We start from the raw sequence: 22,738 nt of genomic DNA, 5'->3' as shown, positions 1-22,738 counted from the left end.
AACGTAGGAGTGAGTGGATTTGAACCCCGGAATTCAGGATCCCGTCGTTCGGTACACCAAGTGAGTGGAGGCTTGGTGGCGTGAGGCGGCTGACTCACATTAGTATAGGATTTGAAATACGTAAGTCGTGAGGAGACTTACACAGGAGAATGGTAGGGAATTGTGACCCATATAGTTTTTTTGATACACTCCAGCTGAGGTTTCGCAGCTTGTGATTCGATTCCAGTGGTCGTACGGCGGATAGGTAACAAGTACCTATACGCTGTGCGATTGAACCGCGCGTTTGTGGGTGCGATATATAGCGCAACTTGATACCCCTTTTTACGAGCTTTTGCGTAAAATCGCGGTATCATTAGCGCTGTATACAGCATACGCAAGCGTGATTTGTGTATAAAAAGTGCATAGGGAGTTTTCGCTGGTCTCTCTCAGGAAAATCTCCAACGACAGATACTTTACTGGAAATGGTAAGTTATTCCTAAAAACTTCCAGTAAATATAGGTCAATTAGGGGCCCTAAGTTGGGTACATTGCCTTCGCTATCAACAGTGTATGGTAGTACTGGCCAACGTGGGCGAGAGTGGGTGGAAGCGCTCGGAGAACTTTCATCGTCACCTTATATTGAGTATTTTGGTGTTTGTGGGAAAAGGCCCACAATTATGGGAGCCAGTTGCTCAACTAAGGGACGTTTAGCCATGGTTCAGGCTGAAGAGCCGCAGCCCAAGGGGTCAGCGGGGTTTAAAAAAAAAAGGAAAAAGTATTATGTGTGGGAAATATGGTCCACACGCTGAAGACTTTTTGTCTGAATGGGTAAGTATGACTGACAACAATAGGGTATCATTCCCTAAGGTGGGCAGCTTTGAACCAGAGGTACTGCAGAATGTAAGCAGTAAAATATGTCTGATAAAATCCAGAAAACAAAGGGTCAGACATACAAAGTGTTTAAACCTGTGGCAGCAAGAGGAGTTGGTGAGTTTGATCCTAAGGTATTGCAGGTGGTATGTCTAACCAAAGTCATATAAGACAAGAATGGAAATATAAGAACTGTTTGAACTTGTAACAACAATAAACAAGTATGAAGGAAAAAAAGAATGCAAGTACACCGCCATATGTAGATGTGGAAGCAGTTACGGCCAGCATACAAACTATAGAAAATAATAAAAAATATGAAAATATGACTGTAACCTATATATGTACTAATGAATGTTGAAGTTTTATTTAGGAGGAGAAGGTGACCTGATTGTTTTCAGCCATTTCTCATGCACCCAGAGGAGTATCCAACCGGTAAAAGAAGAGCAGTAGCCTGCGGGGGAAGTGGCTGAGACCAGCGGAACAGGTAAGTATGGTATCATTTGTGTACATATATAGTAAAACCCAAAAATAAAACAAACAAAAAAAATCAAGAAAGTAACGTCAGAAATGGAGAGAAACCTGTCCGCACATTAGTATTTGCCGGGTGGTAGTCATGTGACCGCCGGTCGGCTGACCGACAGTCACATTACCTCCTCCGTGAGCCCGACGGCTCACTATCCCGATGGTCGGCATGCCGACCAACAGGGACTATTTCCACTCGTGGGTGTCCACGACACCCATAGAGTGGGAATAGAACCCGTGGCGACCGCAGGTCGCCACCGAGCCCGCAGCGTGGCGAGCGCAGCGAGCCCGCAAGGGGCTTGCTGCACTCGCCCCTCCCCGCCGGGATCCCGGCGTCGGTATGCTGCCGGGATCCCGGCGTCGGTAAGCCGGTCACCCATACTACACCCGTATTTGCCAGTAGGAAAGCAGACAGAGACAAGGTAACCCCCGGGTATTTCTTTCAGTTACCATATAAGAAGTATCCATTCCTAGTAATGCCCCTAGTCAAGATGAGCTCGGAAATGTTTGTTGGACCATGTACAGACCCTTAATACGGGATGAGAAGGATTGAATGAATACTTCGCATGACCTAGAAGCTTGTTAAACTTTTTTTTTTTTTTGTCTTTTGCAGTAATAGAAAACTCTCCATCTGGATAAGACCACTGGTAAACACTAATTCTGCAAATGGGAGGTGGCTGTCTCTGTGCAAATGGACGGGCTCAATAAGGCATTGAGTGTCAGGGTGCAGACTTCTTTGCAAAATTGGAAAGGGGTCACAGTAGCTAATCTTAGATAGTGTGCTATTGAACATCACAAGAATAGTGCTAGGCGCAGAGAACAACAGGTGGAGAGGTTGAGGACGGTAAGTATACTGGCACATACAGGAAAGACCCATCAGTCCAAACCCCAGATCCCTAATGGTCAATAATATATTACACTTGTAGGAAGGAAGGGCATTTTGCCAGAGATTGTAGGAGTAGTAGGACACATAGTCAATATAGACCCCCTAGACAGAAAACACAAGCCACATTATTAAACACATAGACGGGACCAAGGGACATATAGTAAGGAATCATAAGCCATATAGAAAACACAGATTCGGCTAATGGGAAGAACAAAATAAATGCAACATTACCCTTTGACAAAACTTGCTGGGGTTAAGATGGGGCCTCTAAACTTTTGCTTCTTTTTCCTAGCAGAAATGGCCCCTGATTAACTTAATTTTGTTAGATATGATATACATATACTGTGCTCCCGCTCAGGAAGTACAAAGTATGTTAGACACCCACGAAGACTAATGTCGCATTCTACTGTTCTAGATGCATGTCCATCACAGAGGAAATTATCTCACAGATACTGGGTTCCCTATGAACTTAGGATGGACAGGACACTGGATTGATGGCTGGGATAGTCCCAATAGCGATACGACAAACACAGAATTTTTTTTAAAGGGAGTAGACCAAGTAGAGAATCACTTCCCCGTAGTGCCCAATCCAGTTGTCAAATTTTTATAAAATCTTCTTCACCTCTACAAACTCATCTGTCACCAACCTCTATTCTGTTTCTCTACAGTTTCCTCTTCATCTTTTGCGTTCACACAGGGTGGTGCAATACATGGACCCAATTACAGTTCAAACTCCACATGCCTAGATCCTTCAGAGTTCTGCCCAAACCCAGTATATCTCAACAGCACAATAACACCAGTATTACTGCAGTGTGCCTTGTCATGCACAAAGGGTGGAGAATGGGAATACTGTTGAAGGGAAATTTTGTATAGACACTGATATGCCTGTTGGTGAATGGCAAACCTGACATTTTCTTTTTCATTTTCTTCTTTTTTCTCTCCTCTAGAGATGTTTTTTTTTTTGAGTTATGCTCATGGTACTCTACATTGCAAATATACTATAGTAAATTACAATGAAAAATTTGTGTTACCTACAGGAAAAGGCAGTCTGGAGGACAAATGGGTATGGCCAGGAGTCATCAGGACTGTGGACAGGTGGACACGGTAAGCCAGTAGCCCCCAGAGCGTACCTTCCAAGTCTAGCTGAGGTGGCACATGGTCTGACTCATCTAGGCAAAGAGGGTATGTGCAGGCTGAGGAGAGCCTACTGGTGTGCGCCATGATTCTATTCTCATGCAGGTAAGAGAGCAATGACCTGTCTTGCTTGCTTGAGGATGAATATTGGTAAAGCAATACCAACAGAGCCATCCCATATCCCTCCTGCAGATGGATCTTTTCAGGAAATACAAATCGACTTCGTACAGTTAACACCCTTTAGGAAGTATTGTTATGTATTGGTGTGCACTGATGTTTTCTCAAACTGGGTAGAGGCATTTCCTGCCGCCACGGATGCTGCTGTGTTTACCGCAAAGAAAAATTGCGCAGAAATTTGTGTGTAGATAATGGTACCCCTAGAAGTAGGAGCAAAGCTTGAAATTGTACTATTGTGATCATAGATACTGCCACTAGTATTATGTAGCTTCGGAACCACTCCCAGATCTTCACTCAACGAATCACCCTCTTCGAAATTTGTTTTTGTTTTTGTTTTGGTATTTGTGTCTTTTTGGTTGTTTTTGGAAAACAACCTCATGTCATGATTGATCCGCACAATGATCAGAAATACACCAATGAGGTGACAGTACAGTACCTTATTGAGATGAGCCAGCATTTGAGAACTTGACAAAATAACTTGAAACTGTTGATTGCTGGTATGCAAAATACTAACTGTCTTGATTGTGAACCAAGAGACTGTGTGATTGTTCTTACGCTCAGGTTGCCTAATAGACAGATGGGAAGGACCATACCAAGTTTTGTTGACAGCACTATCCCAGTGAAAGTAGCCGATAGAGAGACTTGGGTCCACGATTCCCATTGCAGGAAAGTCGGTAGTCCAGAAGGAACTCGTAAATGGAGTGAGATCGCAAAAGTATCACCAGAGACTCTGTTCCGTGAGGACTGAGAGGCGGCACTGTTGAACACTACCTGAGCGTACTAAAGGATTGCAGAAAGACCAGTCATGATAATTGATTTGTTATGAACAAGAGTTGTTTTGTTCTAATTCTCTTTTCTCTCTTTCCCGCTGACAAACATTTTTTTTCAGGATATTCTATTTTTGCGAGGTTTTTTTATGAGGAGTCGAGTGTGGGACTGGAACTGGTTCTGGAGGAAGGAGTGATTTCCTTATATGATCCCAGGATTAGCCGATCAGTTTGTTAAAGTCAGAGAAAAATCAAAGGTCTAGTAGTTATGGAGTTCAGAGGTAATCAGGAACAATCAGACAATGGCTATTCACACATTGCAGATAAAGAGCTCATTAATATATGTGGAAGAGAGGTTTATGAGTGGCTCTCCCCAAACTCCGAAGGTTTATGTTATTTAGGAAGGACACTACTTATAACCCTTGTTCAATTATTAAACAGACCTAGCATACATTCCAGAAATGGAAACAATGTTCAGAAAATGATAGGAATATGTAGATCATGAAAATTTTATATGTCACTTTCACGATTTGTGTCTTCTTCATCTACCCAGTAGAACCTCAATCGAATCCAAACATCAGTGTACAAAGACGTAGGTACATGTATGTGTGAAATGTTCATCGCAAATCAGACATTATAGGCCAAAGCACTGTCCCAGCATACTCTATAGGTTGAATGTTGTCACACACCCAACCAGTGGTTCCGTGACCGCCGAGTGCATATAGAGGATGTCTCGTCCTCCTCCCTGTCTTCCCCAAATATAGTCAAGTATCTGATTTGCAAAATTAATACATACTTGTGTCTAGGTCACCGATTATTGTCTGAAATATTTTTTCTTATGTTAATAATTGATGGCAGTTATTGTTTACTGCCAAAGGGTGGACTGTCAAAGTAAAAAAAAATATTACATAAAAAGAACATACAAACTACACACATTATGAGTAGCTATACTTGCAAATACGCGCAGCGAGCACAGCAATATATGGTAACACACGCATTTACACGGACATGCCACAGAGATGGATTCGACACTTATTTCATACAGTACATAATTATAATAATATCAAGCGCCAGACATCATGATTATTTAAAATTATATAATGAAGTAATGTCATGTATGTGTATTATTTGAACAAAGCAAGATACACCTGTCATATTTGGTATTTAAGCAACCAGATTAATGTGTAGATTCATTTGATACTTGTTATTAAGTTGTAGGACATTGCAACAAGTATTTATGATTAAATGTATGAAAGGTAAAATCACTTTTATTAGAACAATAGATATTCCAAACAGGTAGTGGACAGGAAGCTCAGGCCAGCCCCTTATGATGTCTTCAAGGCTGAACCTGTGGAGCATATACAAATAGACTAGTGACTCATCATGAATGAGAAAGTCCCCTCCCCCAAAAACTAGATAACACATTGCTGATCACACAGGAGGCAGTTGCTGTTTTGTCTCAGAGGATGATGGAGTTGCTGCCAGACCAGTTCCTGCATGATTTTACAGAGAGAGAGAGAGAGTGAAATGGAGAGACGCATTTATATAACTTAAGGAGAATGGTATTGTATGCTGGCCTGTAACTGTATGTATTTTGTATTAACTGATTACTGTGCTATTGTATCCATGTAACTATAGGCATACTGTACATTGTAATATATTTTGAATCCATATCCTTTTAATAACAAATATATACATCAATGAGCTTTGGAACTCAGATAATGTGTGGGTGTATTGTTTTCTCTTATGGGATGCAGTGTTTTGCTATGAATAGCGCACATTCATGGCACATGGTAATAAGAGGTGCAGGCGTTTACAATATATATTAGAGCGGGCATTTTAAATATTTGTGAGAAAGCAATTTGGTATTCACATGGTGCTGCACAATTTTCCTGGAGATCTGAGCATGCGCTTTAGACTCTGGGACAGAACTAGGGTGCTGGCTAGAGAGGAGGGGGCTCAGACGGATTCTGTACACGGACCTCCTCCTCTCTAGAAACACCCCTAGGTATCATATAACCCTATAAGAAATAGTTTATGATTACACCATATAATTTAGTCATAGGACGGTATCCAATTAGCGGCGTTAATTAACCACGATTAATTGGTTCACTGGGGGTTATTCAGTTAGCCCTGATAAGCCAGAGTTTATGCCCAATGTCGGCACTTATCGTTGTTGATTATTCTTCACTTCAGGCACACAAAGTATAATTCGCAGTAAGTGCCCCTCAGACCCGCGATAAGTGCCGCAATAATACAAATGGGTGTTTTTCCTGTGTGCATTCAATAAATACCATTTGCGCACATGCGCAGGAATATACTCCAGCCTCCTCGTTTCCTCCATTGCACCACCACTGACCCACTACTGCCCCCTCAGGGTACAAACACAGACCTAACAATATGCAATCTCTTATAAAACACAATACTCAAATAAATCCTGCATAATATCAGTGACTTTTATTCAACAAATAGATCTTACTAACTTTGGGGCTTACTTACATTTGGATGTAAGTCATATCTCATATCTCTTACGTCCTAGGGGATACTGGGAATCCATTTAGTACCATGAGGGTATAGATGGGTCCACTAGGAGCCATGGGCACTATAGAAGTTTGATTAGGTGTGCTGGCTCCTCCCTCCTACAAGACTCAGTTCAGAAAATATGCCCGGAGGAGCCAGTCACATATCTGGAAGCGCCTGAAGAGTTTTCTGCATTTATTTTATAAGTTTGTTATTTTCAGGCAGGACTGGATGGCACCAGCCTGCCTGCTTCATGGGACTTAGGGGGGGAACGGCCCAACCTCTCTCAGGGTTAATGGTCCCGTTCCCCGCTGACAGGACGCTAGCTCCTGAGGGAACTATTCGCAAGCCCCACCACGGCGAGCGTAACATTCCCGCAGCACGCCGCCACCCCTAACAGAGCCAGAAGAATTAAGAGTGGTGAGTAATAAGCCGGCGTCACGGTTAGTGGGTCGCCAGCCATTATGGCGGCATGAGGGTATGGAGACACACGGCTTCTAAACGGGGGCGGACTGCGCCTCCCGACTGTGTACATTAACAACGGACATTGTACCCAGACTTGCAACAAAGCCATAAAAGGAATCTGTCTCCATTTTATGCACATAGACACATCAGCCAGTATAAAGAAGAGTGGGAAGACCGCGCGCCATTGAAAAGGCGGGGCTTCACTATGAGCGGATCCAGCAGCTCACCAGCGCCATTTTCCCTACTGCAGCCTACCCAGACGCTGACTACAGATTACCTCAGCAGTATCAGGGCATCATAGCGGGGGGGAGTAATTATTAGTGTACTGAGTCCCTAATCTATGTATTTAGTTTGCAACCCGGCTAAGCTTGGCATTAGCGAAAAGGGCGCCGTGTGCTAGTTCCATATTCTCTCTGTGTCTCCCAGGAAGGGCTCTTTGTGGGTTAATTGTGCATTTAACGTGTGTGTGTGTGTGTGTGTGTGTGTGTGTGTGTTGTCACTGTTGCAGTATGTCAGGCAAAGAGTGTGTTTCATGTAAGGCTCAGTGGGGTATATGTATTAACCTGGAGAAGGCATAAGGAAGTGATAAAGCAGTGATAAGCACAAGGTGATAAACGCACCAGCCAGTCAGCTCCTATCAATTTGCATATTGTAGCTGATTGGCTGGTGCATTTATCACCTTGCGCTTATCACCGCTTTATCACTTCCTTATGCCTTTGCCAGGTTGATGCATCTGGCCCACTGTTCCTCTTCTCCAGGGGGTTCACTAGTGTGTACTCAGTGTAGTATCCCTTCCCAGGCTAGTGGGGCAGAACCAGCATGGCTGGACTCCATTAGGGGAATTATTTCCGCCATTTCTACGAAATTATCTCAGAATGAGAAAGAGACGCAATACTTAAGACAGTCTATGACTGAGTTTATGTAAAAGGACAACTCAGTACCCAAACCAGCATCTCAGTCCCCTGCCATTTGTCCGCAATACGTACTTTGGCCCATGGAGTAGGGTGAGGTGGACTCAGAGGTGGGGGAGGGTACTCTGTCACATTGAATAGAGGCTCTCATAGAAGCTATCAGAAAAGTCCTGAATATCCTTGATAAGGTGACAGAGGAGAGTGAGGAATCTTATTTTAATGTAAAGAAGAAATCCTCAGCCACTTCTCCTGTGTCAAAGGAACTAAATACCCTGTTTGAAGAACCGTGGGTTAATCCAGATAAGAAATTTCAAATCCTTAAAATGGTTGTTATCATCTTCTCCTTTTCCTCCTGAGGATAGGAAAAAATGGGAGAATCCACCTGTAGTAGACGCATCGGTCTCCAGGCTCTCATGAAAGATTGTATTGCCTGTCCTGGGTGCAGCCTCCTTGAAAGACGCGGCTGATCGCAAAATTGAAACTACACTCAAATCTTTGTATACAGCTGCGGGGTAGGCCCAGAGACCCACTATAGTATGTGGGTGGATTACGCGAGCCATTGCTAAATGGTCGGGTAACCTTATTGAGGGGTTAGATACCTTGCCTCAAAGGGAAATTATTTTGCTCCTGCAACAAATACAGGACTCTGCACACTTTATGGTGGAAGCCAAAAAAGAGATAGGCTTGCTTAATGCACGCACTACAGCTATGGCAGTGTCTGCATGCAGGGGTTTATGGTTATGCCAGCGGACAGCGAATGCAGACTCCAAGAAAGGTGTGGAAGGCCTACCTTTCACAGACGAGGCCTTATTTGGAGATGAATTAGACAAATGGATCTCCAAAGCTACTGCGGGTAAATCCACATACCTACCGTCTTCAGCTCCCCCAGCTAGGAAGGCCTATTCAGGATCCAACTTACAGAACTTTTGGACGGCCAAGTTTAGGGGTAAGGCTAGAGGTTCCTCTGCTACCGCCAGAGGTGCTAGAGGTAAACCACGGGAACCAGCTACTGCTGATTCACAGGAACAGAGTTCAGGCACTGCTTCCTCAAAACCTTCCGCATGACGGTTGACCGCGATGCCTGGAAGACTGTCAAGTGGGAGCTCGGCTAAAATTCTTCAGTCACATCTGGACAAGATCGTACCAGGATCCCTGGGTCATAGACCTTATATCCCATGGCTACAGACTGGAGTTCCACGATCTCCCACCTCACAGATTCTTCAAATCAGGCTTACCAGTTTCACAAGAGGCAAGTATAACCTCACAGGACGCAATTCAAAAACTGTTACAGACCCAGGTCATTGTTCCAGCTCCACCTCATCTACAAAACAAGGGATACTATTCCAGCTTGTTTGTAGTACCGAAGCCGGATGGTTCAGTAAGACCGATTCTGAACCTCAAGTCGTTGAACCCGTACTTACGAGTGTTCAAATTCAAGATGGAGTCTCTGAGGGCGGTGATCTCAGGTCTGGAGGAGGCAGAATTCCTTGTGTCTCTGGATATCAAGGATGTGTACCTTCATATTCCGATCTGGCCACCTCATGAGACGTATCTAAGGTTTGCACTGCAGGACTGTCACTACCAGTTCCAGGCCTGCCATTTGGTTTCTCCACGGCACAGAGGGTGTTCACCAAAGTGATCGCAGAGATGATGTTACTACTCTGCAAACCATAGCCAGATTAAGGAGGGGATGCAGGGCATACTGTACCCCAGGCCCCTCTTTGTCAGGGGGCCCCCGGCCAGAGCACACTGACATCACTAGCTTTCCTTCGTCAGCAGCAGAACCAGCAGCCAGAATGCGAGCAGGACAGTATAGAGTGCAGGCAGAGACACAGAAATATCATTTTTATGAGCTACCAACAGAGCTTTCTGACCAGAGGAGAGATGGGACGGTGGAGAGAGCTGTAAGTGACACAGGGATCCCAGTTTCTCCTCCCCGCCTGGGTGTCTGAGTCCTGTGTAAACTGTTATGCAACTAAACCATTTGGGTGTAGAGATAGAGACACACACAGAGTACTCCAGAGTCCTGTCCTAGTGTGTAAGTAGTACAGAGGCTGTTGTTATTCTTGCATGTGACAAGATAAATTATTTTATTTTTCTATGTGTATTTTAAGGTTGTCTTTGTTCCACTACAAGACAAGTTTATAAAATAGTTGTCTTTCAATTAGGTGGAGCTATAAACAGTACCCAAGCATTATTAAACTATTAGTTAAAACTAATATACACCATTGGTTTAAATTTAATATACACAATCTATACCTCACACCATGACCCATTCCAGGAGGGACAAAATGCTCTGTACCTGGACTTCCTTCTTAATTTATGATTGCAATCACCTGTGTTGAAGTACCTTTCTTATCAATTAAATAGTTCAACACAGGTGACGCCAATTCTATATTACGTGGGAAGTCCAGGTCGCATTTTGTCCCTCCTGGAATGGGACATGTTGGGAGGTATGTACAATTTAAAATACATCCCCCACCTTCCATCCACCCCATGGGCTTAATCCAGCCCTGCCGCAAACAAGGAGTGAATATAATTCCGTACCTGGACGATCGATCTTCTGATTAAAGCACCATTCAGGGAACAGTTGTTGGACAACATTGGTCTCTCAACCAGACTACTCCTGGATCATGGATGGATTCTGAACCTACCAAAATCTCACCTAGAACCAACACAGAGGCTTCCTTTCCTGGGAATGATACTCGACACAGAGTCTCAGGAAGTATTCCTTCTCTTGGAAAAGGCAATGGTAATCCAGTCGATGGTTCGGGCTGTCCTGAAACCAACCCGGATCTCGGTGCACCTCCTGCATACGCCTTCTGGGAAAAATGGTGGCCTCTTATGAGGCGATTCAGTACGGAAGGTTTCATTTGAGGCCCTTCCAGCTGGATCTGTTGGACAAATGTTCCGGATCGCATCTTCACATGCACAAGAGGATTCATCTGTCTCCAAAAGCCAGGATCTCCCTCCTGTGGTGGTTACAAACTTCTCACCTCGTCGACGGTCGGAGGTTCGGGATTCAGAAATGGATTCTGCTAACCACCGATGCAAGCCTCAGAGGTTGGGGCGCAGTTACCAAGGGGGTGCAGTTTCAGGGAAGATGGTCATGTCAGGAAGTCATCCTTCCAATAAACATCGTGGAACTCAGGGCCATATACAACGCCCTTCAGCAGGCCGCATTTCTTCTTCAGATTCAAGCTATTCAGGTCCAGTCGGACAATGTGATGGCAGTGATGTACATAAACCGACAGGGCGTAACGAAAAGCAGAGCAGCAATGTCAGAGGTGTCAAGAATTCTCCTCTGGGCGGAAAAACACGCAGTGGCGTTGTCAGCGGTCTTCATCCCGGGAGTAGACAACTGGGAAGCAGACTTCCTCAGCAGACACGACCTGCACCCGGGGGAGTGGGGCCTCCACCAGGAGGTGTTCCGATGGTTGACACGTCGGTGGGGATATTCACGAATCGACATGATGGCCTCTCGACTCAACAAGAGGTATTGTTCCAGGTCGAGAAACCCACAAGCAGTGGCGGTAGACGCTCTGACAACTCCGTGGGCCTACCAGCTGGTGTACGTGTTTCCTCCACTTCCTCTGATCACAAGAATTCTCAAAAGAATAAAAATGGAAAAGGTTCAAGCAATCCTCATTGCTCCGGACTGGCCACAAAGGGTCTGGTATGCGGATCTTCTCGAGATGCTCCTCGAAGATCCGTGGCCTCTACCTCTTCGCAAGGATCTTCTGCAACAAGGCCCGTTCATCTATCAAGACTTACCGCAGTTATGTTTAACGGCATGGAAGTTGAACAGCTGATTCTAGCCAGGAGAGGGATTCCTGACAAGGTCATCCCGACTATGATCAAGCCAGGAAGGGGGTAACGTCTAAACATTACCACCGTATCTGGAGGAAATATGTCTCTTGGTGTGAGGGCAGACAATATTCTGCGGTGGAATTTCATCTGGGACATTTCCTGCTTTTTCTGCAGTCAGGAGTGGATGTGGGCCTACGTCTAGGCTCCATAAAAGTCCATATTTCGGCCTTGTCTATATTCTTTCAAAAACATTTGGCTTCTCTCCCTGAGGTCCAGACGTTCATGAAAGGTGTTCTGCATATCCAACCTCCCTTTGTGCCTCCCATGGCACCCTGGTATCTCATCTTGGTGTTGCAGTTCCTCCAATCAGACTGGTTTGAACCGTTACAGAAGGTAGACGTAAAGTATCTTACGTCTACCTTCTTGTCTTACAAGAGCCTCTACCTAATTTTCCATGAGGACAGAGCTCAGGACTCGTCAGCAATTTCTTCCTAAGGTGGTGTCCGCGTTTCACATCAATCAACCTATTGTGGGTCCGGTTGTTATGGACACCTCTGCTACTTCAAAGTCTTTGGATGTTGTGAGGGCTTTGAAGGTGTTTGTCAAGAGAACAGTTCGCCATAGAAAATCAGACTCGCTGTTCGTTCTCTATGATCCCAATAAGACTGGGTGTCCTGCTTCAAAGCAGTCAATTGCACGTTGGATCAGACTCACTATCCAGCATGCTTATTCCATGGCAGGCATGCTGGTTCCAAAATCTGTACAGGCCCACGCTACTAGGTCGGTGGGTTCTTCTTGGGCAGATGCCCGGGGTGTCTCGGCTTTACAGCTCTGCCGAGCAGCTACTTGATCAGGTTCGAACACGTTTGCTAAGTTTTACAAGTTCGATACCTTGGCCTCTTCAGTTTGGTCAATCAGTTCTGCAGGAACCTCAGCACTCTCCCACCCGGTTTGGGAGCTTTGGTACTTCCCCATGGTACTAAATGGATTCCCAGTATCCCCTAGGACGTAAGAGAAAATAGGATTTTAATTACCTACCAGTAAATCCTTTTCTCGTAGTCCGTAGGGGATACTGGGCGCCCGCCCAGTGCTTCGTTCTTCCTGCACTGTTACTTGGTTAAGTTATGTTGTTTGGTTCAGCTGTTGCTGTTCCTGTTTACATGTTTGGTTAGCATGGCTTTCCTCTTGTTATGGTTGTGCTGGTTCGAAATCTCACCACTTTCCTTTTTCTATATCCTTCTGACCTCTCAAAGTATGTCCGTCTCCTCGGGCACAGTTTCCTAGACTGAGCCTGGTAGGAGTGGCATAGAGGGTGGAGCCAGCACACCTAATCAAACTTCTATAGTGCCCATGCCTCCTAGTGGACCCGTCTATACCCCCATGGTACTAAATGGATTCCTAGTATCCCCTATGGACTACGAGAAAAGGATTTAGCGGTAGGTAACTAAAATCCTATTTTTTTATGACGCGCCTCTCAGATGTAGCAGTACACGTCCGCGCTGATAAGTGTTACTTTCACAGTCTCCCTGAATTTTTTTTTTCAAAAGTAGGCAAGTATGATGTAGAGTGAGGTGGATTCTCTAGATAAGTCACTATCCAGCGTCTCTCCTATAGTGTGACAGTCGACAAACACAGAGGGAGGCCCCACCACAAGATGGTCACCGCACACCTTCCCGCCAAAACCAGAATGTCTACTCACACGCAAGGTCCGTGGATCTAAACTCACATGAGCTCCTCTTCCTTCATCTGGTGAAAGTTCCTCTGCCCTTACTTTCCAACTCACCCATGGATTAATGTGTAATCATGATCTGCAGTCCAGCAAAATACCCATTGGTTCATCCTTAACAGAACTGTATTCCACACATTATCTTTCTCCCTCCACTTTATCTCTCTCTAAGCTTTGATACATTTCCCCATATCTGGCCAGCATAAGTAACAGCTACATTGCAATTGCATACAGTTGGTCTGAGCTCAGACCACCTCTACTACCAGTGGCAGCTATATCATTACCTGAGAGTTCCCACAGCTTCTGAGCATGCCAGGGGTCTATTTACTAAGCCTTGGACAGAGATAAAGTGGACAGAGATAAAGTACCATCCAATCAGCTCCTAACTGTCATGTCACAGGCTGTATTTGAAAAATGACAGTTAGGAGCTGATTGGCTGGTACTTTATCTCTGTCCACTTTATCTCGATCCAAGCTTAGTAAATATAACCCTTAGCTAATTATTATAGAGACCAGTATAATATAGACTATAGTGTCTGCCTGCTGCTTTATGCCCCAGTCCCACTCCATCATGTTCCTCTCTTCTTCTCTTGCTAGGCTATGGTCTGTCCATTCCCCCCAGCATTGGGAGCCAAAGGGGTGCACAGATATTGGAGACGGGATAGACCTTAGTAAATTACTATATAGATAATTTATTTATTATTACACAGCTATACTGTAATGTAAAATATTTCTGACTCTATGGGATCTTTGAGAATAGGAGAAGGTCTCCATTATATTTAGCATATTGTAAAGGAAAAGAGATTTTTCCTTAAAAAACTTGAATAAGCTTTAAAGAATATTTTAAAAGTATTTATAACACTTGGGATTGGTTTCCAGTGTGTATGAAGATACTACACTACTAGCACCTTCTTGTGTTATTTTGTGATTTGCCTATTTCTAGGTCCATGATGGTTGGGATCAGACAGCATCATTTTTTTCTTTCAAACAAGGGCCCTCATTCCGAGTTGTTCGCTCTGTAAAAATCTTCGCATCGCAGCGATTTTCCGCTTAATGCGCATGCGCAATGTCCGCACTGCGACTGCGCCAAGTAAATTTGCTATGCACTTAGGAATTTTACTCACGGCTTTTTCATCGTTCTGGCGATCGTAATGTGATTGACAGGAAATGGGTGTTACTGGGCGGAAACAGGCCGTTTTATGGGCGTGTGGGAAAAGACGCTACCGTTTCCGGAAAAAACGCAGGAGTGGCCGGAGAAACGGAGGAGTGTCTGGGCGAACGCTGGGTGTGTTTGTGACGTCAAACCAGGAACGACAAGCAGTGAACTGATCGCAGATGCCGAGTAAGTCTGGAGCTACTCCGAAACTGCTACGAGGTGTGTAATCGCAATATTGCGAATACATCGTTCGCAATTTTAAGATGCTAAGATTCACTCCCAGTAGGCGGCGGCTTAGCATGAGCAAATCTGCTAAAATCCGCTTGCGAGCGAACAACTCGGAATGAGGGCCAATGTCAGTAACCAGCGCTCATGAGTAAATGGTAATATACATGGCTCCAGTGCCCTCCCGAGGGGTACTTGCCCCTTTAGATAGAAGTAGTTGAACAGGTGGTACTCAGAGACTTAAGTAACAAGTGAAGTAAGCTCTGCTTTAAAAGCAACACTTGCTTCACTTGTTACTTAAGTCTCTGAAGGGTAGATGTACTATACCCACACATCATGCGGGTATAACGCTTCCTGCTTCACCTCTTTACCTAACCGAAGCAGGAAGCGGTAGCGATGAGATGTATTAACATATCACATGCCGGAGTGGTGGAGAAAACTCCCCCCTCTGGTGATCTCTGCTAGACTTCCCCTCTGGCGAACTCTGCTAGCCTAGTGCTGATGCTCTGTGTCTCTCCCCCAGCCAGCTCACTGGGCATGTGCGAGATCTCCTATGCAGCAGAAAGCCATTAGCCGCCGCACCCAGGGACAGAGATGTGGTGATGGGGCAACGACACCTGCAGCTGTTGAAAGCGATAGCTGTGTTTAAACGGTCAGCGGCGCTGTCAGGGAGAACCAGTGATTACATTAGCAAGAACAGGATTGAACAGGTGGTAGACTATATTCCATCAATTTCCTGTGCATGACTGAGAGAGCTGCAGATCAGATTGACTCTACTGGTCACATGACTGAGAGAGCTGCAGATCAGATTGACTCTACTGGTCACATGACTGAGAGAGCTGCAGATCAGATGGACTACGCTGGTCACATGACTGAGAGAGTTGCAGATCAGATGGACTACATTGGTCACATAACTCCGGGAGAGAGCAGCCAGGTCGGCTCAGCAGGGTAGCGGGGCAGGGTTATGACATGCATAGGGGGCGGGGCGGAGGCAGAACAGGGGCGGTCGGAGGCAGAACAGGGGCGGGGTTATCGTGGCACATAATTTAAGCCACGCCCCCTGCTCTGCAATGCCGCGATTACCGGCATTAAACAGCAGGGGGCGTTGCTCTGATGACGTGATTCAGCAAGAATCGCGTCATCGACTGCTCGGACCGCCCACTTTACTCACTAAGTGGGCGGCGGGGCAGGGGGGCCCCTAAAAAATTGGGAGACTTGCCTGCTCTTCTGGGGGGCCGGGAGGGTCACCCGATTTTCGGGAGCCTCCCACCCATTCCGGGAGAGTAGGCAAGTATGCTGCAGATCAGATGGACTACATTGGTCACATGACTCAGAGAGCTGGAGATCAGATGGACTACACTGGTCACATGACCGAGAGACCTGCAGATCAGATGGACTACGCTGGTCACATGACTAAACGATAATTCCCGAGTTCATCCGATTTCGACCTTCCGGGCCGACAAATCGGATGAAAAATGGCAAATCGGATGTGTAAGCATCGGATCGGAGACCCTAGGTCGTTAAGGGCCCCATACACTACTGCGACATGTCGGACCCTCATGTCGCAGGTGATCAACCCGGCAGCTTCCCAGGGTGCAGGATTGCATAAGATACACTGTATGCTGTCCGTCTGCATACGATGTATCTTGTGCGATCCCAGCCATGCCTGCGGGGTCCGACATATCATGAGTGCAGCACATTCAATCTAGGGGATCCGATCCAATGCTAACGGGAACGCGCATCGGATCGGATGTAAAACACAGCCGAAATGCCCAATTTCATCCGATATATCGGCCCGGATGGCCGAAATCGGATGAATTTGGGCATTATCGTTCTAGTGTATGGGGTCCTTGCACTCGTGATGTCGGATCCTGCAGGCATGGCTGGGATCGCAGACGATTCATCGTATGCAAAAGGACCGCATACAATACATCGTATGCGATCCTGCCGCCCGGGAAGATGCCGGGCAGTTCAAGAGAAATCGCATTTGACTTTAGCCTCCGACATGTCGCTGTAGTGTATGGGGCCCTTTAGAAAGCTGCAGATCAGATGGAGTACACTAGTCACATGACTAAGAGAGCTGCAGATTAGATGGACTATACTGGTCACATGACTGAGAGAGCTGCATAGGGATGGGCATCGGCGCTACTGCCATCGATGGTTACCATCAATGCCGATGGTGAGACAAGCCATCGATGGCAGCTCAGTATTCTTTGCATAACCACTGATGGTTTTTACCTTATGCGCATACACGGCTGGTTGCTCTTCTGATGTGTAAGAGCCGGGGGCGGGGCTGAGCTGTGAGTGACAGCTCAGCCTCTTAAAGAGGAGGGACATCCCATTCCCGGCTCTTACACATAGTGTAAGAGCCGGAGGCTGTGCAGAGCTGCTGGCTGACAGCCTAGCAGCCCTGCGCAGCAACAGGCAGCCCCAAAATTGAAAGGTGGGGGTAAAAACCATTGTGCATACAGCTATCATCGATGGTGTATAACCTGATGGTAAAAGTATTCAACATCGGCTATAGACTATCAATGATTTCGAATAATCGATGGTCGATGGCCATCCCTAGAGCTGCAGATTAGATGGATGTTTTCTACCCAGATCTGTGCTCTGCTGCAAGAACTTAACTCCCTTGATGCCTATTCAAGAAAATAGCTGCATTCGGGCAGATAGTACAATTACACCTGGATATATACGGGCATACTGTATATGAAGCCGTATATATGGGACTTATTTAAATTTATTGAGTGTATTGCTGTTATTTTAGTTACACTAATTACATTTATAGAATTGTTTCTATGAATAAATAAAAATATTCTACTTAAAAGGACATCTTTGCCAAAGTGCCCATGTAATGATCGGGATCCGGATGATAGGTCAACAGTCAATAGGTCGACCCCATATGGTCGGCATGCATCAGGTCGACAGGTTCAAATGGTCGACATGGCAATGGGTGACACCAGGGCTGTTTCTAGCCAATTTGGCTCCCAGTGCGAGATTTAAAAATGCGCCCCCCCATGACATAAAAAATGTGCCCCCCCCCACACACACGCACCTAGATTAAAAAAAAAACTTGCGCGCGCACCCGGCAAGGGGGCGTGGCCTCATCTAAATGAGTGTGGCCTCATCTGAAAAGACTACCTCACAATCCAGTTTTTGACCCTGCTCCAACAGATCACGACCACCACAGGAAAAAAATAATTCTACCATATTAAGCCCCACACAGTAATGCCCCCTGCACCATATTATGCCACACACCGCAATGCCCTTGATACATTAAATCCCCACACTACGGCAGGCAAGAGTCCCCATTTCACACATTACGGCAGGTGTCCCCATTTTACACTTTGAGAGAGAGAGAGAGAATACTACAGAGGCGATTACCGCTCTTCGGCCCGCCTAACCAGTCGCTCCTCGCGCCGGCCTTTCCCTCTTCTAACTTGAATCCCCCTCTGTACTCCGCTCGGGGGGGGGGGGGGAGTTTCGCGGAGTGACGGGGTTGCATCGTGACGCAACCGCGTCATTCCGTGAAACTCCACCCCCCGAGCAGGTTACTAGGGGAGAAATAGGAGGGGGAAGCAGGGAGCCACAGTTAGTGCCGCGGCGGGGGCCCAGTGCGGTTGCACTGCTCGCCTGCCCCAAGAAACGGCCCTGGGTGACACACATATGGTCGACACAATTTTTTTACCAGAATTTACCATCCAAGTGGACTATCATTAGGAATAGCACTTAGGGGGTAATTCCGAGTTGATCGCAGCATCAAATTTTTTAGCAGTTGGGCAAAACCATGTGCACTGCAGGGGAGGCAGATATACCATGTGCAGAGAGAGTTAGATTTGGGTGGGTTATTTTGTTTCTGTGCAGGGTAAATATTGGCTGCTTTATTTTTACACTGCAATTTAGATTGCAGATTGAACTCACCACACCCAAATCTAACTCTCTCTGCACATGTTAAATCTGCCTCCCCTGCAGTGCACATGGTTTTGCCCAACTGCTAACAAATTTGATGCTGCGATCAACTCAGAATTACCCCCTTAGTCCGAAGTGTGGCGAGGGGACGCGGTAAACTAATTTGGGGTCACGTGGCTTAACATCCAAAAACAAAACAATACCTTGTAGTTGACCATTTCCATGTCGACCTTTTGTACCTGTCAACCTTTTTTTACTGTCTACCTTTTACATGTCAACCTAATGACCCTGTCGACCATTGCATGTTGACCACATGGAGTCTACCTATTGACTGTAGACCTAATTCAGGAAGATCCGATGATCCATACTGTAATAATCTGTGTAGACAAAGTATTTGGCTCCCAAGAGCCCTTGCAATCACAGTGTTGCCCTGCAGAGGTGTAAAGCCCATACTTACCTACTCTCGATTTTTCAGGTAGTCCCCTACACCCTGGAAGAGTGGTTGGATCTCCCACATCCCGCCCGCTTCCATAGTGAAGCGGGAAGGATGTGGAGCAGGCATGTGAAGCAGGTGGCACATAAAGGGGCGAGTGAAACAACCAAAGCGAAGGGACGTGGTGCACTAATCGGGGGTCCACATGATGAAAGGAACAAAAAACACCCCAAAAAACATTATAAATTAATGTCGACATTTTCACGTGACGACCATGTCCATGTCGACCTTTTGAACATGTTGACCTTGTGCATGTCAACAATTTGGTGTCAACCTAGACATTGTCGATCTTCTGACTGTCGACCCATTGATCTATAACCATCACATATAAGGTACATAAGTTGGCACATAAAAGGGTGACACATTCAGCGCTCACAGCAGTTACCGCCAGTGGTGGATTTCCCATTAGACTCTGCTGCTGACCACATTTAATTCTTTTACCCTTGGCTGTACTTCTGCTTGGAAATATGTGACACAGAGGGCGAGATTCAATTCTTAAGAAGCCGGCAGCCACTAGATGGCACCCAAACGAAGCTATTCAATTGTAGCTCCATTTGGGTGCGATGGCTGCCGGTGTCTGCATTTAAGTTTGCATCCACCAGGGGTGGCATGCTTATATGTGAGAAAAGTGACCCATTTGGATGCCCAAATGGCACTTTTCGTGATCGCGGTCAGCATTTTGGTCAGGTACAGATGCTTTACACGGCTAAACCTGACCTCCATGTACATGAAATGTGCGGAAAGTAACAACTGAATTGCACCCTGTGATCTCCCGTCACTTTAGATCGGAGATCGGGCTTGCAAAACAATTGAATCTCGCCCAAAGTATGCTGACCACATTTATTACTTTAACCTTTGCCTGGATATATCTGCCACACTGTGTACTGACCTTCCTTCTGACCAAGTTACTTCATTAACCCTTGCCTGTATCTCTGCCTGAATATATCCGACACACCGTATACTTCCCAACTGTCACAGGACAGTCCCATTTTTCTAGGACAGTTTCGCTGTCCCACCCACAGGCCGCAGTGTCCCGTAGTGGGTTTGATCACACCCCTGACCACACCCCCTTACCACTTTCTCTGTCTGGGCACCTGAAAATAAAAAGGTGGTAACCCTAAATGTAATACTGTATCTTCGAGCATACCCGAATAATAATTATTCTGTGGAAAAATGGCCACTCCCTCAATCTGCTCAGCCAATCTGCCCTCCGATATATGCAGCCATGATCCCAACTGGCACTCTAATGCCTTGAGACTGTCTCTCCACAGCTTGGAGTTTTAGACATAAGCTGAGCCATGTTTATAAATAACTGTTTTTCTCTTCTCTCTGTTCCTCATAAAAATTATTTACTGTCCTACTTTTTTCCACTCACATGTGCCGTAACTTCATTATTTTCTCAGGATAAGGGGCCTATTCATTAAGCCTTTAATAACTGTCAGTTATAATGATGAGTTCAAAGATCCCAATTGCCATGTGCCACCCAATAACACCTCAGTTCAACTATTTATAAAGCAGTGGAAGGTTTCCCGGCATTAGCGTGCAAACTGACAATGGTAGCTAACATATGTATACAAATGTCTCTTATCATAGCAATCCGTAAAATTGAAAATAAAAATAAAAATAGATTAATCTCAGATAACTAATTACTTATCCCCATCATTTAATGAAAAAAAAAATATTGTCATGGCAACTGAGTATTGTGCCCCTATAAATAAGAGTTAATTGCTTTGCTGGGCCAGGTTCCAAAGTGTTCATGGGTCAGGCAGGTTTGAGTTTCCTTTTCATATAGCATAAAGGATGATGGGTGGGATGTAAGGAAGTTCGAGTTCGGCGGCCATGTCGGATGCCGGCTGAATGCAGACGTTTTTTTTTAAAGGGGCAATCATGTACTGTACAAGGTATGGTTTAGCTTCGGACATGATTGCCCCTTTAAAAAAATGTCTGAGTTTGGCAGGCATTCCGCACAGCCGTCAAACTTGGACTCCATTGCACCCTGGCCAACATTTGGGATGCAGTCATTAGGTCAACAAGGACAACAATAACAATGTTGACAGTCATAATGTCTACAGTTATGTCGACATTATTAAAATGTCAACAGTTAACATATTGACATTCCCAGGATGTTGACATTAGGGTTAGGTTGGGATGGGAGGGTTGGGGTTAGGCACTAAAGGAAGGGGTATGGATTAGGGATAAGACCAGCGTCCTCATTGGAGCGCTGGTCTGTCAGATTACTCTGCCGGAACTGACACTCACATGACTGCCGAGACCGGAATGACACAACACTGGAGTAGAGACAGTCTCTGGGAACAGGTAAGTCACCACTGGGTAACCAGGGACAATATGTCAACACTATCATATCAACATTTCATGAGTGTCTAAATGCTGACTGTACACAAAATCAATGTTGACATGCTAATAATGTTGAATTTATGGCCATGTCAACAATCTTATATTGACATTATAAAATTGTCAACTTATCATATCACACCAATGAAATATGGGGGGTCATTCCGAGTTGATCGCTCGCTGCCGATTTTCGCAGCAATCAGGTAAAAAAACTGCAAAACTGCGCTTGCGTATGCTCTGCAATGCGCAGGCGCGTCGTACGGGTACAAACAGCATCGTTGCTGTGCAATGCTTCTAGCGACTAATCCATTCGCACATCCGATCGCAAGGAGATTGACAGGAAGAGGGCGTTTATGGGTGTCAACTGACCGTTTTCTGGGAGTGGTAGGAAAAATGCAGGCGTGTCCAGGCGTTTGCAGGGCGGGTGTCTGACGCCATTTCCGGGACCTCCGTCGCTAGGATCATCGCACAGGATAAGTAACTTCAGGGCTGGTCTTGTTTTGCACAAAATGGTTTTGTAACGCTTGTCTGCACATGCGATCGCACACTTGTAAAGCGAAAATACACTCCCCCGTGGGCGGCTGCAAAAAGTAGCTAGCGAGCGATCAACTCGGAATGAGGGCCATAGTTAAAAAAATAACTGCAGTTTATTTATATCAACAAAAGTAATGTTTTTAATTGAGGAGACTGGGGCAGTCTAGTGAACTTCCTGGATATTGACCCACATTTGCTATTATTGTGTGCTGTGTGCTTCTAAAAATAATATTTCTCTTACGTCCTAGAGGATACTGGGGTCCACATTAGTACCATGGGGTATAGACAGGTCCACTAGGAGCCT

The sequence above is a fragment of the Pseudophryne corroboree genome, chromosome 11 (genome assembly GCF_028390025.1).
Source record: "Pseudophryne corroboree isolate aPseCor3 chromosome 11, aPseCor3.hap2, whole genome shotgun sequence".
Classification (NCBI taxonomy): domain Eukaryota; kingdom Metazoa; phylum Chordata; class Amphibia; order Anura; family Myobatrachidae; genus Pseudophryne; species Pseudophryne corroboree.
Note: the sequence above shows the minus strand (reverse complement) of the source record.